The 16,947-nt window shown below is 39.6% G+C and overlaps 1 protein-coding gene across 2 annotated transcripts in view; it reads right to left on the bottom strand.

Annotated features, from left to right (window-relative positions):
- The window catches only part of NR1H4 (nuclear receptor subfamily 1 group H member 4), an 80,588-nt gene extending 63,850 nt beyond the window's left edge, over positions 1 to 16,738 (bottom strand). Inside the window, exon 1 of one of the 2 annotated variants that reach the window (XM_069581057.1) lies at positions 16,463 to 16,738. The gene's annotated coding sequence lies outside the window, so the exon portion shown is untranslated. The remainder of the gene's footprint in view (positions 1 to 16,462) is intronic. The other variant, XM_069581056.1, reaches the window with a different exon arrangement.
- Between the last annotated feature and the right edge of the window lie 209 nt (positions 16,739 to 16,947).

Below are 16,947 nucleotides of genomic sequence, written 5' to 3'. Positions count from 1 at the left end.
AAGAGGCCTTCTCACCACCCTGAAGTCAGGAAGGAAAGGGGTGTGAAAAGGAGTCAAGATAGGGAAGTAGTTGGAGGAAAATGTGTGGTTTTGAGGGCAATTTTTAAAGACAAGCAATACTAGGTCTCATCTAGAATACACCAGAGAGGTTGAAGAAACAAGAGAAATGATACTCCTGAGAAATGATACTAGCTGTGTCCACTGTGGGAACGCAGACATACCTGAGTCCATCTGGTAAACCACTGGCCTGACCCTACCAAAGTCTACTGTCCAATAAGCCAAGGGGCTTGTAGGAGAAAACTCATCCTAAAGTCAGAGGGAACCAGGAACCATGATCGTCACCTCAGTCCTTAAAGGAATGTGTAATCCTCTCTGTGGCACAGTGTTTGACCAACCTGTATTAGATTCAAGAGGTCTTCTTGACACTCAGGTAAGAAGGGAGAGGGTTATAAATAAAAATGAGTCTAGAAATACTGAACTGTAAGATAGAACTTCCAAAAGAATGAAACAAGGAGGAGAGAGCTCATCTCACTTCCATCCCCACCTTCAAACAACTCTGCAACATGTCATAGTCACAGGAGCTTTGACTCCAAGGGGACTCTGGGCCTTTCTGGGGCATCTGTGAAACAGTGACACCATCTAGGTATCACCATGACCCATGGAAACGTGCCCAGCAGAGGAATTGTGACCACTGGTTGGGCACTGCTTTCCCCCATGAACACATAAAGTAATGGAAGAAGTGGCCAGAGTAGACTTGATTATGAACAAACATAAAGAGACCCCAGGGCATTCCTTAAACATCTGCAGGGAGAGGAGGGCTTTGATAAGGAGCTATAAGTCCTGAGGAATAAACCAGTAAAAGTTCAGTTGTCACTATCGATGGGACCACATTCATACTTATAAGCTAGCTGTGTGTGTGCGTGCTCAGTTGCATCTGACTCTTTGTGACCCCATGGACTATAGCCCTCCAGGCTCCTCTGTCCACGGGATTTCTCAGGCAAGAATACTGGAGTGCATAGCCTTTCCCTTCTCCAGGGGATCTTCCCAACCCAGGGACTGAACTTGCATCTCATCCTTGGTAGGCTGATTCTTTATCACTGAGCCACCTGGGAAGCCCCTGATTAGCTAACAACAAAAATCTCCCAGAATCCAGATAGTTGACCAAGTCTGCTCAAATCAGGTCTGTTGGTTATGATTTCTGAAGGGAGTTAATACAAAGGAAACTCTAATTTTTGAAATGGTAACATAAGCACATGGCAAGCAATTCAATACTACACTGAAAAATAAGTCTTCCTTGAGTTCTGTCACCCTTTTCCCTTACCAGCCACCAGACCTGGTTTCTTGTGTATCCTTATCATACTGTACCCACTCTTAGCATAAAGGGGCCCATATCTTAAACTGGAGTCTGGCAAGCTACTTTCTGTAGGCCAGAGCTGGCCTACCACATGTTTTTGTAAAGCCTGTGAACTAAGAATGGTTTTTACATTTTCAGATAGTTGGGAAAATTTCAGAAGAAAGAAATTTCATGACATGAAAATTATACAAAATTCACATTTAAATGTTCATAAACAAAGTTTTATTGGCTCATAGACACATTCATTTGTTTCTGGACAATCTATGGTTTCTTTTTCCCTGCAGTATGACCCACAAAACCAAAATTTACTATCTAGCCCCTTTGTAGGAAAAGATTGATTCCTCCTGCCTTATGTAAAGAATAGAAGAAAAATTTAATCCAAGTAATATCATAGTAAACTATGAATAACTATAATGAGTACCTTGGGGATGTGACCTCACCTAATTTTATACATATCATGATAGTAGACTCTTCCTGGCCTCTTGACAGATCCTTCCTGGGTTTGGCAGCTTTAGTCTTAATTGCTCTGTGATTTAATGAGCACCTTCTGTGTACGACAAAGGTCCATATTATCAAAGCTATGGTTTTTCCAGTAGTCATGTATGGATGTGAGAGCTGGACCATAAAGAAGACTGAGTGCCAAAGAAATTATACTTTCAAACTGTGGTGCTGGAGAAGACTCTTGAGAGTCCCTTGGACAGCAAGATCAAACCAGCCAATCCTAAAGAAAATTAACCCTGAATATTTATTGGAAGGACTGACCCTGCAGTTGAAGCTCCAATACTTCAGCCACTTATGCAAAGAGCTGACTCATTTGAAAAGACCCTGATGCTGGGAAAGATTGAGGGCAGGAGGAAAAGTGGGTGACAGAAGATAAGATGGTTCGATGGAATCATCAACTAAATGGACATGAGTTTGAGCAAACTCTGGGAGATAGTGAAGGACAGGGAAGCCTGGTGTGCTGCAGTTCATGGGGTCACAAAGAGCCAGACACAACTGAGAGACCAAACAACAAAAACTACATCTGAAGTACTTGGCAAATGTTTTCACATATGTTATTTCTTTAATGAGGGTTACATCTCTGTCTTCCTTTCTCTAATACTCTTCCCTTTCTTTGCAGGAATTGCTTCACAATAGGAAAATAACTCCCTGGAAGATGTAAGAAAGATTGTAGCTCTGGAGTCTTTTTTCCTCCTTGATTTCTCCCTTCCATACAAAGAATCCTTTTATAGGTTGAGAATAAGAAAATGAATATTCTCTACCTAAGTGATCTTTGAATTTTGCTTGTTTACCCCCCAAAAATGAAGTTTTAAAAAACAATACATTCCCGCAACACATTTTTAGGTTGGCATCTAAAGTTTTTTACCAAAAAATAAACTAGTTCAAAAACTGTAATTGCTGATATATTGCAAAAATTGACATTTTTACATGTTATTACATTGCTTAAATCTCTCTCAATTAAATCTAAATACCACAGCAACTTAATAATCTTCTTCATCATTCTAAGAAATATAAGGAAATGTTCTTTAAATTTTGGGAAAAAAGTTTAATCATCCCTGTGCTTTTTTGAGTTCCTATTGCATTCCACTACACTGAAGAATTTTATCCTAACATATGGTTGAATGTCTATTACTGAATATTCTATCATATTTTCTATAACTAAGTTTTGTATACAAATTTGGATTTAAAAATTTTCTAATGGATTCAATTTTTTAAATGTTTAGACAAATTTTTTTCCGGATTAAGTTTTTTACTAGCTATTAATAATTGGTGCTTAGTAGACTTTCTCTACAAATAGGGTGGCTCACCCTCTGTGTTCCAGAGCACAAGTGGAGACACCCATCTGGTGTGGAGGAAAGAGCATGCAGATGAGAAAGGAAGACGGCACTATCGGGTAACAGCCAGAGCCAGCACTGGCAAAGCACACACATCAAGGGAAGAACACCTTCTTAGAAATGCAGGTGAAGGTTCTGGTTAAATAATGAACTTTGAACAACTGCAGAGAGAGCACCTAAGCATCTCTGAAGTTAGTAATAAAATCCCTGCTAACAGAGAGCCATCCTTTCTATTCAGGTGAATTCATGTATGTATCAACATACAAAACATTAAGTTTGGAATCGCAGCAGATAAAGAAAAATACCTTCTCTACCTTCATGCACTATTTTCCTGAAAAGCTGTTACAATTTATTTTTCAAATGAAAGCATTTTTAAAATAAAGAGGTCATTGCCGAAAATTCAGACAATAGAGAAAAGTATTTACAAAATGCTAAGTGACATTTTATAATTTTGCTCCAATTTACACTCGTACCAGCAGTGGATCTGGGTGTCTGTCTCATCACACCTTCAATGGCATTACTTACTCCCACTTCAAACATTCTTTTCTAATTTGCCAGTGACAAATCCTATCTCACTGTATTGAATTATATTTCCTTGAATATGAGGAAATTGAAAAGAAATTTATTTTATATCTTTATTGTCTGTATGTGATAGATATTTTTTATGTCCTTTGCACCTTTCTATGGAAGTTTTCTTTTTTTATTGATTTAGAGGAGTTCTTTGTATATTGAGTGTACTAGCATTCTGATATATTTATTACAAACATTTCCATTTGTCTTTTAAATATCTTTACTTGAAAAGATTTGCACTGTATGTAGTTAAATATATTAGATTTTTTAAAAGCTTTTTAGTTTTAGTTTTTGGTACAGGGTGATTTTTCTGAGAATTGCTTGCTGACTACTTTTTTCCTTTCTCATTGATTTATAATTTTTCTTTTATTGAGACTGAATTTAGTTTCCCATTGATCATATAGTTACATCTGCATCAAGATCATCCTTTCCTATTATTGTTCATTTGTTTTCAACCTTTTCTAAGATATTCTTACCTTCTTACTTTCTATGATAAATTATCACATCTTGTATACATTCTTTAAGAAAAGTTTCTTTGAGAGTTTGATATGGTACCAAACCTATATATTTAAGGTAGGGAGATTTATATCTTTGTAATAGTCAGTTTTGTCTTTCAGGGGCAAGTTGTGGCTTCATTTATTCAAACATGCTTTTATAACTCTCAATTTTGTAGATTTTCTTTCATGTATGTCCCAACTTCTCCAAGAATGCATCTCCTATCATTTATCTTCCCTGCTTCATGTGGTCATTAATGATTTAACTTCATCTGTCGTCTTCTCCACTATATTGTAAACTCCTAGCAGGCAGGAACCATAGCTATGCTCCTTCTGTATTCCCTCTCACAGCTAGCAGAGTTATGCATACACAGAAATAATATCTGTGGTCCAAGACAGACGTCAAGAGGGATGAAACATGAGAAGATTAGAATGAGGAGGGAAGGAATAGGAGTTTTGAATTAGCAGAGAGAAACTATTATATACAGGAGGGAAAAACAACAGGTCCTACTGTATACACAGGCTTTCCTTGTGGCTCAGCTGGTAAAGAATCTGCCTGCAATGCAGGAGACCTGGGTTCAATCCCTAGGTTGAAAAGATCCCCTGGAGAAGGAAAAGGCTACCCACTCCAGTCTTCTGGCCTGGAGAATTCCATGGACTGTATAGTTCATGGGGTTGCAAGGAGTTGGACATGACTGAGCGACTTTAACTTCATTGTATAACACAGTGAACTGTATTCAATATCCTGTGACAAACCATAATGGAAAAGAATATGAAAAAGAACATATTGAACATGTGTATATGTATGTGTGTATAACTGAGTCACTTTGCTATAGAGAAGACATTAACACAACACTGTAAATCAACTACGTGCGTGTGTGTTCAGTCATTCAGTCACGTCTGACGCCTTGTGACCCTGTGGCCTGTAGCCTACCAGGCTCCTCTTTTCATGGGATTCTTCAGGCAAGAATGTTGGAGTGGGTTGCCATTTCCTCCACCAGGAGATCTTCCTGACCCAGCGATCAAAAAAAGAAAAAGAAGGAGACGAGAATGGAGAACCAGTGCTGACCTTTCATAGCTTCATCCATAACCTGCAACTATTCACTTAACACTGTGCCCCATTATACACCCTCAGTTGAATGTTTAAAAATCTAAATGATAGAACTGAAATAAAGATTATAAGGCAATCTTTCATAAATGTCCATATATAGAGAAAGTGACAGGCACAAATTTGACTGCATTGTTTCCAACAGTAAAAAAATAAATAAAACTGGAAACATTAATAAATGTCCATTAACGAGAGAATGAGTACAATAAAGAAATAGTATATGCATAGTGCTATAAGTATATTTGTAAGTGTTATACAGCATTTAAATGAATGGACTAAGTGTTCATATGGATAAACTGAGTAACTTCATATTGAGGAAAAGAATCAGGTTGCAAAGTAATACATGCGGTTTGATATAGTGTATGTACGTTTAAAGATATGCAAAACAATGCTATATATTAATCCTGATATCCTAATGCAAGGGTCAGCAAATATGATCCCCAGGCCAAATCTAGCTTGCCCAGAACTAAACATGCCTTTTTGTTTACATATTGCCTATGGCTGTTTTCACACCACAGTGACAGAGTTTAAGTAGTTGCAACACAATTGCACGTGGTCTGCAAAGCCTAAAATATTCACTCTCTGGTCTCTATAGAAAAAGTTCCTGATCCCTGTGTAACCTGTAGAGACAAGCCTGGAAGTGTTGAATGCACATTCAGGATGTGGTCAGAATGACTGGATGGATACATAGGGAATTTCAAAGCATCTTTAATTCTCCCCTTAAGCTAGGGGTTAAATACAAGAAAGCTGATGATATTATTCAATGTTCTCCATGTTGGAAATATTTCATAATTAAAAACCATGAATGAAATTATATATGTGAAGAACTTCTTCATCTATAAAGATATGCAAACTCATACAGAGATTCTCTCTTACACACTCTTAAACATACAAACACACACACACACACACACACACATTCTTGAGGCTTTGAGGAGGAAGTAATTCCTAACTATAAAATGTTGGGGACGTTTAACTGTGGTCAACGAGGTGCTATTGGAAATTTTGATGGCACAATAAAATCTACGTTCAAGAAGATTACTCTTATGAGAAAGTGGGACAGGGGAATAAGCAGTGAAAGAAGAAAAATTCAGGAAATTCTCATTCCGGAAGTGAGATGATTAGGTGCAAAGCAGGGTGGTTTCTGTAAAGATGGAAAGGAAGTGACTTGAGTACAGTTTACAAAGAGGAGGAGGAAGAAGAGAAAGCAGGCTGATGATACAAAGTTTAAGACTTTGGTACTGGTGGAAGCAGGGACAAAATGTTTATTTTACTTTATGTTTATTTGTACTATGATGTAATGTAAACCTTAACTTAAGGACCCAGGAATCATTTCAGAAGTGGTAAGCACTATTTGTTTTTAAAGTGATAAGACACAGAGTGACTGGCAGCTTGGACTCCTACTTTCTGGTTATCGGTTTGTACTTGTTTAGATAGTGTGTGTCACAGGGAGTTCATGGTGGATGGAGCTTCTCTGATTTAGCACAAACCATTTGGAAGAGACCTTGGAAAGACCTTGCTCCAATTAAACGGCCTTGACTCTGATTTAGAAGAATCTCAGCTCTCAGAATATGAAGATAAAAAAACAGTTTCTTGTGCTGGTTCCCCATGAACTCTCCACACCTAACATCACCCTTCTCAGTGACATTTTTCTCAGATAAACCCAGTTGCTGGTGGTAAAGCATACACTTTGTGGGATATCTATGTAGTTCATTCATAAAGGGCAATAAAAAATAAACTTTTTCTAGCCATTATGATTTCATGCTCAGCAGAAGTCCTGGATTCAGCCCAAGGCTGGAAGAATGTTCCTAAGAGAAAAGAGAAAGGAGTTCTAGAAGAAAAGGTTTTATCTCACAGGGGATTTGGTTTTCCCAGAAGTGATCAAACCAAAGTAATTCTTTCGAGGGCCAAAATACAGACTTAGAAAAACAAATCCTTTCCATTTGGGGCAGAATGGATACTTGTAGATGTATGGTTAGAGTCCCTTTACTGTTCAACTGAAATGACCACAACATTGTTAACTGACTATGCTCTAACACAAAATAAAAAGTTTTTAAGAAAAAAACAAACAAACAAAAAACCAAACAGTTCTCATGGGGAAAAAAAGGGAAAAGAGAATAGATCCTTTCCGAAGTTGAGATTTAAAGGACAATGTGTGGCCATTGTGATCACATTATTCTGAGAGTAGTGCTCTGTAAGAACTGGATGACCTTTATTGCTATCACAGTAACCTTTACATCTTTTGTGAAAATAGATTAAAATAATATCTACTATTTTATGAGTACTTATTATGCGGCAGCTTTCATGCTATGTTATCTCATTTGATCTGTAATAAACCAAGTAGGTAATAATATATACACTTAATAAATGAGAAAACTGAAGCTCAAAGAGATTAAGCAAACTTTCCAAGGTCACGCCACTTGTAAGAACCAGAGTGGGGATGTAAACCCACCATCTAACTCTAAATTCATGTTTTCTCATGCAACTCTCCCACTGAGACTGTCATTAACTACTCACCAGTGCTCAGTGAGGGTGATCTGGCACTTCTGCAAGGTCAGTTCTGCCTAAAACATTTCAACATAAGCTGTTTATATGCACAATTAAGTAAGCCTCTACAAAGTTTGCCTGTCATATTATTTTGCCTCTTTTCAAACTTCTTTGCTGTTTCTAAAGTCTTCATTTAGGGACTTCCTGGTGATCCAGTGGCTAAGACTCTGAGCTCCCAATACAGAGGGCCTGGGTTCAATCCCTGATCAAGGAACTAGATCCCACATGCTGCAACAAAGAGTTGTACGTCACAAATAAAGATCCTGCATGCCACAGCTAAGACTCAGCACAGTCAAATAGATAAATAAACAAAAAATAAATACGTTTTTAAACAATAAAAAATAAAGTCACCATGTAAAGGTACACTTCCTTCAGGTGCTGTACAATAAAAATATTTTTGAGTCAACCAGACCTCTACTTCTGAGCTTCTGTGCTTTGGAGGTTATACAATAGGGCTCAAAGAGTGGCTGACCTTTATTTTCAACTAAGTGTAAAAGAGGCACCTGGAATAAAGGCCCCCAGGGCCATGAACTTGAGAGTCAGGACTCTAAATTTTGTACCCTAAGCATCTCATTTGTCTTATTCTAGTTCTAGGCCTCCTTTTCAACCTTGACCAGGACTGATCTCCAGCAAACTATCATAGCACTGGGTACCTCTTGGAGCATGCATCCAGTTGTTATCCTCCCTTTGTTTTGGTGGTGATTTGGCTGTCGGTCGCCCCACTGGGGGCTTCCCAGGTGGTACTAGTGGTAAAGAGCCTGCCTACCAATGCAGGAGCTGGAAGAGATTTGGGTTTGATCCCTGGGTAGAGAAGATCCTCTTCCTGGAGGAGGGCATGACAACCACTCCAATATTCTTGCCTGGGGAACCCCATGGACAGAGGAGCCTGGCGGGCTACTGTCCCTAGGGTTGCAAACAGGCAGACATGACTGAAGCAACTTAGCACGCATGCTCACACACACCCCTACTGGACCATCAGCTCTAGGAGAGCTCACTCTGGATCTCCAGTCCCCAGCCTGTGGCCAAGTACACATTAGATACACAATTAATTATTTGTTGACGGATGAGCAGATGAATAAGTGAACTAAACACATAAACAATAAATGAATAATATATCTCATCAGATAACCATTTTTAGAATCAGTCTTATTTTGGCCACAGAATCAACAGTAAATACAGGTGTAGGATAACAACACATGCAAGAGCTGAAGAAGGACTTTTTTTTCAGTCACACAAAAAACCTGACAACTAAGGCTGCTTCCCCACAATGTAGTCCTAATTAGTGGTGCAAAAATCCATTCTTGTTGGAAATCTCTTAAGCAATGATCCCCTACATTTTATACATGGACTGACCACCCCAGGAAATAATTTTAATCATCCTCCCAAAGCTTACTTAGTTAATTTCTCTTCCTTGAGAGCTACCAGGAATAGTTTTTGGTCTACTTAACATTCATTCAGTAGGCTGCAGTCCATGGGGTCGAGAAGAGTCAGACACGACTAAGTGACTTCACTTTTACTTTTCACTTTCATGCATTGGAGAAGGAAATGGCAACCCACTCCAGTGTTCTTACTTGGAGAATCCCAGGGATAGGGGAGCCTGGCGGGCTGCCGTCTATGGGGTCGCACAGAGTTGGACACGGCTGACACGACTTATTAGCAGCAGCAGCAACGTTCATTCTTAATAGTCAGGGGAGTTTCTTCCCATTATCTGCTATAGTCAAAATGGTCAAGATGATGGAGAAAGTTACGCTTTCTCCATGACTGACTTGTCTTCTTCTTTTCAAATAATTCATTAGATCTTCTGAAATTTTATGACTATTACTTTTTAAATCAATTTATTTGTAATTAGAGGATAATTGCTTTATACTACTATGTTGGTTTCTGCCTGCCATATATCAGCATGAATCAGCCATAGGTATACGTATGGCCCCTCTCTTGAAACTCCCTCCCACTTCCCACCTCATCCCACCTATTATTTATATAAATCATTCGTTATTTGTAAAAGTGGCCACCTCGGCCTCTCACATTCCATATGCTCTTTTGCAATGAGGGCTTGCCACTACACATCAATAGGTGAAGGCTATTTCCACAGCCCTTGAACCTGAACTGGTCTGGTAACTTCCTTGATCAGTAGAATGGTGGAAGTGATGTTTTGAGACTTCTGAGCTTGCCCTTAAGAGGCATTGACGCTTCTGTTCCCTTAGTCTAAGAATGCTGCCGGGAAACTGTCACATTATTTGTAGATGCCCCAGATATAAAACCTAACGGAGACAGAACTCAGCTATCCAAGCTGTCACACTTGACAGTCACACCAGGACACCAGACCTGTGTGAGGCCATCTTGGACCTTCTGTTTCATCTGATTGTCTATCAGAAAAAGTCACTTGAGTGAGCCCAGGCAAAACTATGAGAGGAACTGCTCCTCTGACTCACAGAAATGTGGGAATTAAGTCACTAAGCTTTGGGGTAGTTGTTACAAAGAAATAAATAACTGCTATAGAACCGGTACTTAGAAGGAGGATTTTTTTTTTTTTAAGAGGCTAAACAAATGGCTCTGGCTTTGGGATTGGGAGGTGGACAGAGCCTGAAAGGGCAGTGGGGAAACTGGTAGAAATCGGAAGAGTGGGGAGGAATTACTATAGGAAGTTGAAAAATGAATAGGTCATATTTTGCAGTCTCTCCCTCTCTCTCTCACACACACTCACACACACACACACGCACACACACACACACACACAGGCAAAACTGTTCAACTTGGAAGATACACAGTTTCCTAATGAACCTGTGGGTTTTTGTTTGTTTCGCTCTGGTTTGGTTTCAGGAGTGGCAGAGCCTTTTCCCCACTGACCTCCAAGTACCTCTGTGGATCCCTTTGGGATTAAGGAGAACTCCAAATAGTAAGGTGAAGGTGTCAAGAGGTGTTTTTAGCTGTGAATGATAGGTACATGAAGACAGAGATGAGTTAGGAAGGAGCTATTCGTTTTAAGCAGGATTTGAAGTGACAGCACAGTACAGCATTTGGGGCTTCCCTGGTGGCTCAGTGGTAAAGAATCTGCCTGCCAGTGTAGGAGACCCAGGTTCGATCCTTGGGTCGGGAAGACATCCTGAAGGCAGGCATGGCTATCCATGCCGGTATTCTGGCCTGGGGAATCCTATGGACAGAGAAGCCTAGCAGGCTATAGTCCATAGGGTCACAGAGAGTCAAATACAACTGAAGCAACTTAGCATGTGAGAGGTCCAGGATGTGCTGGATTGATAAACAAGACTATTGTACACTTTTGTTCTTCCATATGATATAAGAGTCTCAAAATAAATGATTCCACAGTAAATATCAAATCATGGATGTGGCTATAAGATCCTTTGCTGAGAGCTCAAAAAACATAAGGAGGTGCCTAAGAGACCCTCACATCCAGGTAAAAGAGCTTCTAAGAATTCCAGGGCATTATCTCACAACATTATTTCATAGTAGCTTGACGTGTCCAAAGTAGAAAGAAGTTTGTCTCAAAAAATTATGGAGGTATGTTTTCAGGCATGGAGTAAGTCCCCAAAAGACTAATAAGAAATCCACAAAGTGCTTTAGCAAAGAGGTGTCAGGAGAGCAATGCCATCCTAAACCAAAAGCTAACTCTGCAATCCTTAGAAATAAGTAAAGCCCCACCAATGAATGAGCTGTTTTGATGACTTGCTCTGACCGACAGAATTGTTGTACTTCTGAAGGTAAACCTCAAGAGAACCTTGTTACTTCCCCTTTCATCCTCTTGGGATGTTGTCCTGAGACCCCATGCCATGAAGAAGCCAGGAATGAAATGCTCCAGGGCAATGACACTGGGTCATTTCAATTATCCCAGTCAACAGTCTTCATCAAGGCCCCAGCCATGAGAATGAGACCTAGTTGACCCTCCAGTTGATATGTTACCTGATTGAGCTCAGGAAAAACCAGCAAACAGCCACCTAGTCAGCTCACAAAATTATAAGAAATAATAAGTTATTATCTTCTTAAGCCATTAAGTTGTGCAGTAGCTTGTTATATAGTACTAGATAACTGATACAGTCTCCCAAAATGAACAGTATGGCATGTTGTCTTTTATTTTGCTGGGTCTAAAAAAGAGATCCCTTGCTTAAAAATACTACATTTTCTCTTTTAAAGTGGCATTTCAATGTCCACTTCCAATATCAATGCCAAGGGAATTCATTCACTCACATATTTATTCATTCAATATACATTTATTGACTCTGTGTCAGGCACTGAACAGATACGGGAAAAAACAAAAATCATGATCCTTCAAGAGGCTTAGTGGGAAAGTCAGATAAGGACAACAACCCAATCAAAATGGTATGGGGACTGCTATAATAGAGGTAAGGACGAGTCCCTTCAGGAGCACAAGCAAAGGCTTCACTCATTCTGTATTCATTAATTGTTCACCAGGTATGAGGTTTTGATCTCGGTCTTGGAAATAGAATGATGGATGAAACAGAATAAAAAAATAAATCCTGATAATTTGCAAGTAAACAAGTAGTAAGGTTTCCAGTGATGATAACAAGAAAATAAAGGAGATAAGGGATAAAGTGGTGTGCATGCATGCATGCTAAGTCATTAAGTCATGTCTGACTCTTTGCGACCCCATGGACTGTAGGCCACCAGGGATTCTCCAGGCAAGAATACTAGAGTGGTTGCCATGCCCTCCTCCAGGGGATCTTCCACATCTCAGGGAGAGAACCTGAATCTCTCAGATCTCCTGCACTGGCAGACAGGTTCTTTACCACGAGCGCCACCTGGGAACTGGGCACTATTTTAGAGAGGGTGATCCTAGAAAAGCTCTCTAGAGAGTGGACGTTTGAACTGAGATGTGGAGGACAGGAAGAAGTAAGCCAAAAAAGGGGGAAATAAGTCCAGGCAGAGCGCTCAGCAAGTGCTAAGGACCTTGGCTTGGGTGCTGGACGAACAGCGAAAGCCCAGTGAGGTTGGAGATGAGTAAGCAAAGGGGCAGTGCAGGAGATGAGGTCTGAGAGTAAGCACCTCTCTATGGCCTGTTGACTATGATAAGGAGTTCAAATTCATTCTAAGTGGGAGTCTGACTGACGTTAAGCATGGATGTGACTAGGAGAAAAAGGAAGTCTTTTTGAGGGTGGGGGGCTGGTTCGTGAATTTAATCTCTAAGAAGTAGGCACTAAACTAAGCAGAAGGCATGCAGAGGGGATGGCCATAGGAGGAAAACAGCAGGCTGTCTTCTAAGCAGCCATATATTGTCCTCATGCTGTAGTGAGTGGACTCAGCTCAAACCAGTGGAGAAAGGTGGCCTATTCAAGACCCAATAGCCAGAAAAATGATGATTCCTTTGGGGCAAAAAATTAAAAAGTCCTATCTTGTATCATTTTAAGTCTCAGGTGGATTAAAGACTTTTAAAATGATAAACATTATTGGGATAAAAACACATTTGTGATCTTTATTAAATTCATAAACATTGAAAAAAAAGACTTATTGAACAAGAAACAAATAGGAAAAGAATCAATTTGACTACATTAAAATCAAGAAGACAGAAATCAAGACACCATAAACAAAGCTAAATATATGAAATAAACTGGGAGAAAATGTTTACCACATAAATAATGGCCAAAAATTAGTATAAACAATATATTAATAACTTCTGTAAATAAAAACAGAAAAGATAAACAACTCAAGGAAGAAACTGGCAAAGGATACAAAGAGGAAATTCACCAAAAGGGAAATACAAGTGGTTGATGAACATACAAAAACATCTGAAGCTAGTTATTAATTAGAAGAATGCAAACTAATACAACTAGATACCATTTCCACCATTGAATTATCAACGCTTTTTTGTCTAATAATACTAAAAGTTGAAGAAGATGTGTGGAAATACACATTCTCACACACTGCTAGTGGGGGCATAGTTGTTATGTCTTTTTGAAGGACTCTTTAGCAGTATATTCTGAAAAATAAAAGTACAATTCTAATTCTTAGGTATCTTCCCTGGATAAAACTGTACAGGTACTCAAGAATGTTCACTCTAGCACTGCTTCTATTTAAAATAGGAACTGAAATATCAAAGCTTTATTTGGACTTTTATCCAGAAAAATTAAAATTAATAAAAATTTATATTTACACCTATTAATTTTGGTCACCAGAACTCTGTTGTCATTCTTAGAGCTAACAAAGAGAAAACATATTTTTCCGGTACAATACTTTCTTTCTTATACAATACTTCCCTTGGCAATCAAGCTGCATTATGTTGGCATTGAAATGAAACAAGTGTGCAAAGAAGAGAAAAAGAAGAGCAGACATGCCTTCATTGCCCAGATTGGAAAGGGGCAAACTAAAGGAGAAAATAACTCACTGTGGAGGGCAAGGGGTCTAGGGGACTGCAGATTGGGATGAAAGAACAGAGAGGTAGGAGAAGAGAGGAGGGTGGATATTTTTAGGTACTGATGACTTTTGCCTCCCCTGCAGCTGGGTGACTGAGGATACATAGAGTGATGCCTCGTACATTTCCACCGGTAGAAAACATAACAGCAACAAGAAATACCTGGGAAGAAAAACACTGTTCCCATTTCTTTTAGCCCCTTCATGACGTATGTTGCTAAGATTTAAGAGAAAAATGGGACTGAACAAAATGAAGGGAAAACACTCCCTATCAAGAAAAGAACATGAACCTTCATTCTTTTCTTTATCCACAAACCTAATGACAATGCAAGTCTCTGAAAACCTATCACAAGGTGATATGTATTCTCCTGGTGTTCATAACCTGAGGTTTCTGTGAAACACAGCAGTTCTGAGTGCCTTTTGAAAGTCCCTGATCACAACACCAGGGAGGGTTCACTGAATCTTTAATTAAGATGACAATAACTGAGGTGTCCAGTCAGCTCTCCTAGACTGACCTTTGGGTTAAAGCAAGTAGTGCTAATAACTTTCCACTTGCCCTGCTTGAGCGTAGTTATTAGAAAATGCCCTAAGAATTTTTAGTAATCTTCACAGTTGTGCTAGGTCTTAACAAATCACCCCTGTCAAGATGAAACATTTGTGGTCTGGTCCACCTGCTTTCCTCTCATCATTCCAGATTTCAAATTCTCCCAACCTCCAACAATACCAAGGTAGCAAGAAGAGACCTTCTGAGTTAAAAAGACTTGCCCGTCCTGTTACTTCCTAACTGTGTGATTGCAGACAGGTGACTTGTTCCCTTTGAGCCTCAGTTTTCTCATCAGTAAAATGAGTATAAGAACTTCCATTCAGGAATATTGTGAGAAGGAAACAGGCAATTTAGACAAAGCCTCTGATATGTTGGTATACACTCTTGCGTACAAAGTTCTTTTCTTTTACTTCCAAATACAACGACTGGGTGTTCCACCACCATGTGGCCAGATTTTGGAGGTGTGGAAATAAAAAGAAGGACAGGGATTACATTACTTTGCTTCTCCAACTGGTGGGGAGAGGGCAGAGGTGTGTGGTGCAAAACAATGCTGCAAATCCTGATGAAGGGTCTCAGGATGAAAGCATCATCCCTGGCCAGTATTTTATCAGCTAACTTGAGTTGCATCAGCCATATTGCAACATTCTCAGCAAAACAGAAAAGTCCACGGTGCAAATGGCACAGGTCCACAATTTGGAGGGCGGGGGAGACTCAGAGACAAAGGTGTCTATCATTTTATAAAAATCACACTAAAAACCTGGTATTAGCTGTCTCTATTCCCCTTGTTGATACTGCTGAGGTGGTTCTAAGGCCGCATCAGTGACATCATCAGATTTCTTTAAAGCTCAGGTGAGTTTCTCAGACCAAGGATTCAGCATGAGTCTTTTGCATCCCTTTCCCCAGCCCCTCCCTTCTAAACAAAAACTCAGTTGAGAGAAATATGACCCAGGCTTCGCTCATAGTTGCCTAATTCCCTATGGCAGCATGTAGAGAAGGAGATGCTTTATCTGCAGATTCAGACCTTGGAGAATTTTAGTAATAAAGTTCTTCCTAATATTTTCCATCTTATTTTAATATTTCCATCTGATACTAATATGAGAAATGGAAACCAATAGAAAAGTTTGCAGTAGGACTCAAAACAGAAAGCTTTTGAAACCTACTCTTCTCCTAGGAAAAACTTTCAGTCAAGCATAACTTAAATATCATTCAAGTCCTAGATCTGAAATCTTCTGACATTAGTAATATTCCCCAACTTGCATTAAGATTTGATAAATCACAGCACATTATACAGACGAGATTGCCTACAGAATCAGAACAGAGACACTTCTGAAATTTACAGTCTCCAGTGATTCTCTTGGGTGATCACAATGTTGAAAAGATATTCCAAAATAATTTTTCAGTAAGAAAAGCAATTTACTTTTTAATAAAGTACTACCCATTGACTTCTGCTTCTTTGTTTTGAAGAATTTTTTTTTCTTTTTTAGAAACCATCATGATCTCACATCAAATTCTACCAACTGAGAATTCATTCATTGACCAAACTTACTGATGCTAAAGAGAAACTTTCAATGACAACGTCCCCTCTGCTGTTTTGGGATGGATACCCCACACCCAGAGGAATCAGGTACTCACTGAGATTGTCTTAGGCTGGAGGTGAACTTTCAAAGCCCTGGGAGGATTCTGAGTCCAATCTTCCTCTCCAAAATGCAGTGGTTTTGCTACAAATGCTCAGGATCTGATTTTGCATTGGGGCAAGTCCAGGAGACAGTGGGGTGAGGAGGAGGGAGTTCCAGCAGGAGCCGGGGCCAGTCACAGGCGGCCTTCCCGCCTAGCAGCAGCATCTCTGCCTTGGCTCTGTGCCTCATGGACAGAGATTAGTCATTAACAATCCTTTCCCTGCTAAATGATATAAACAGAGAAAGGAACCTTGGGACATGCTCGAGATTCCCAGGACAAACTCCCAAAGCCCCTGGATAGGGACTGTAACAAAGCGGAGGCACGCCCTGACGCCTTTGAAAATGCTTCTCCACAGGCTGTGTTTTAAGGGTCCCAGGTACCCCGATTTTTGCACACAACATCTAAAACTGAATTGTCATATTCCCTCTCTCTCTCCAACT

This window comes from Ovis canadensis, chromosome 3 (genome assembly GCF_042477335.2).
Source record: "Ovis canadensis isolate MfBH-ARS-UI-01 breed Bighorn chromosome 3, ARS-UI_OviCan_v2, whole genome shotgun sequence".
NCBI classification, from domain to species: domain Eukaryota; kingdom Metazoa; phylum Chordata; class Mammalia; order Artiodactyla; family Bovidae; genus Ovis; species Ovis canadensis.
This window is presented reverse-complemented; position numbering and strand designations above follow the sequence as displayed.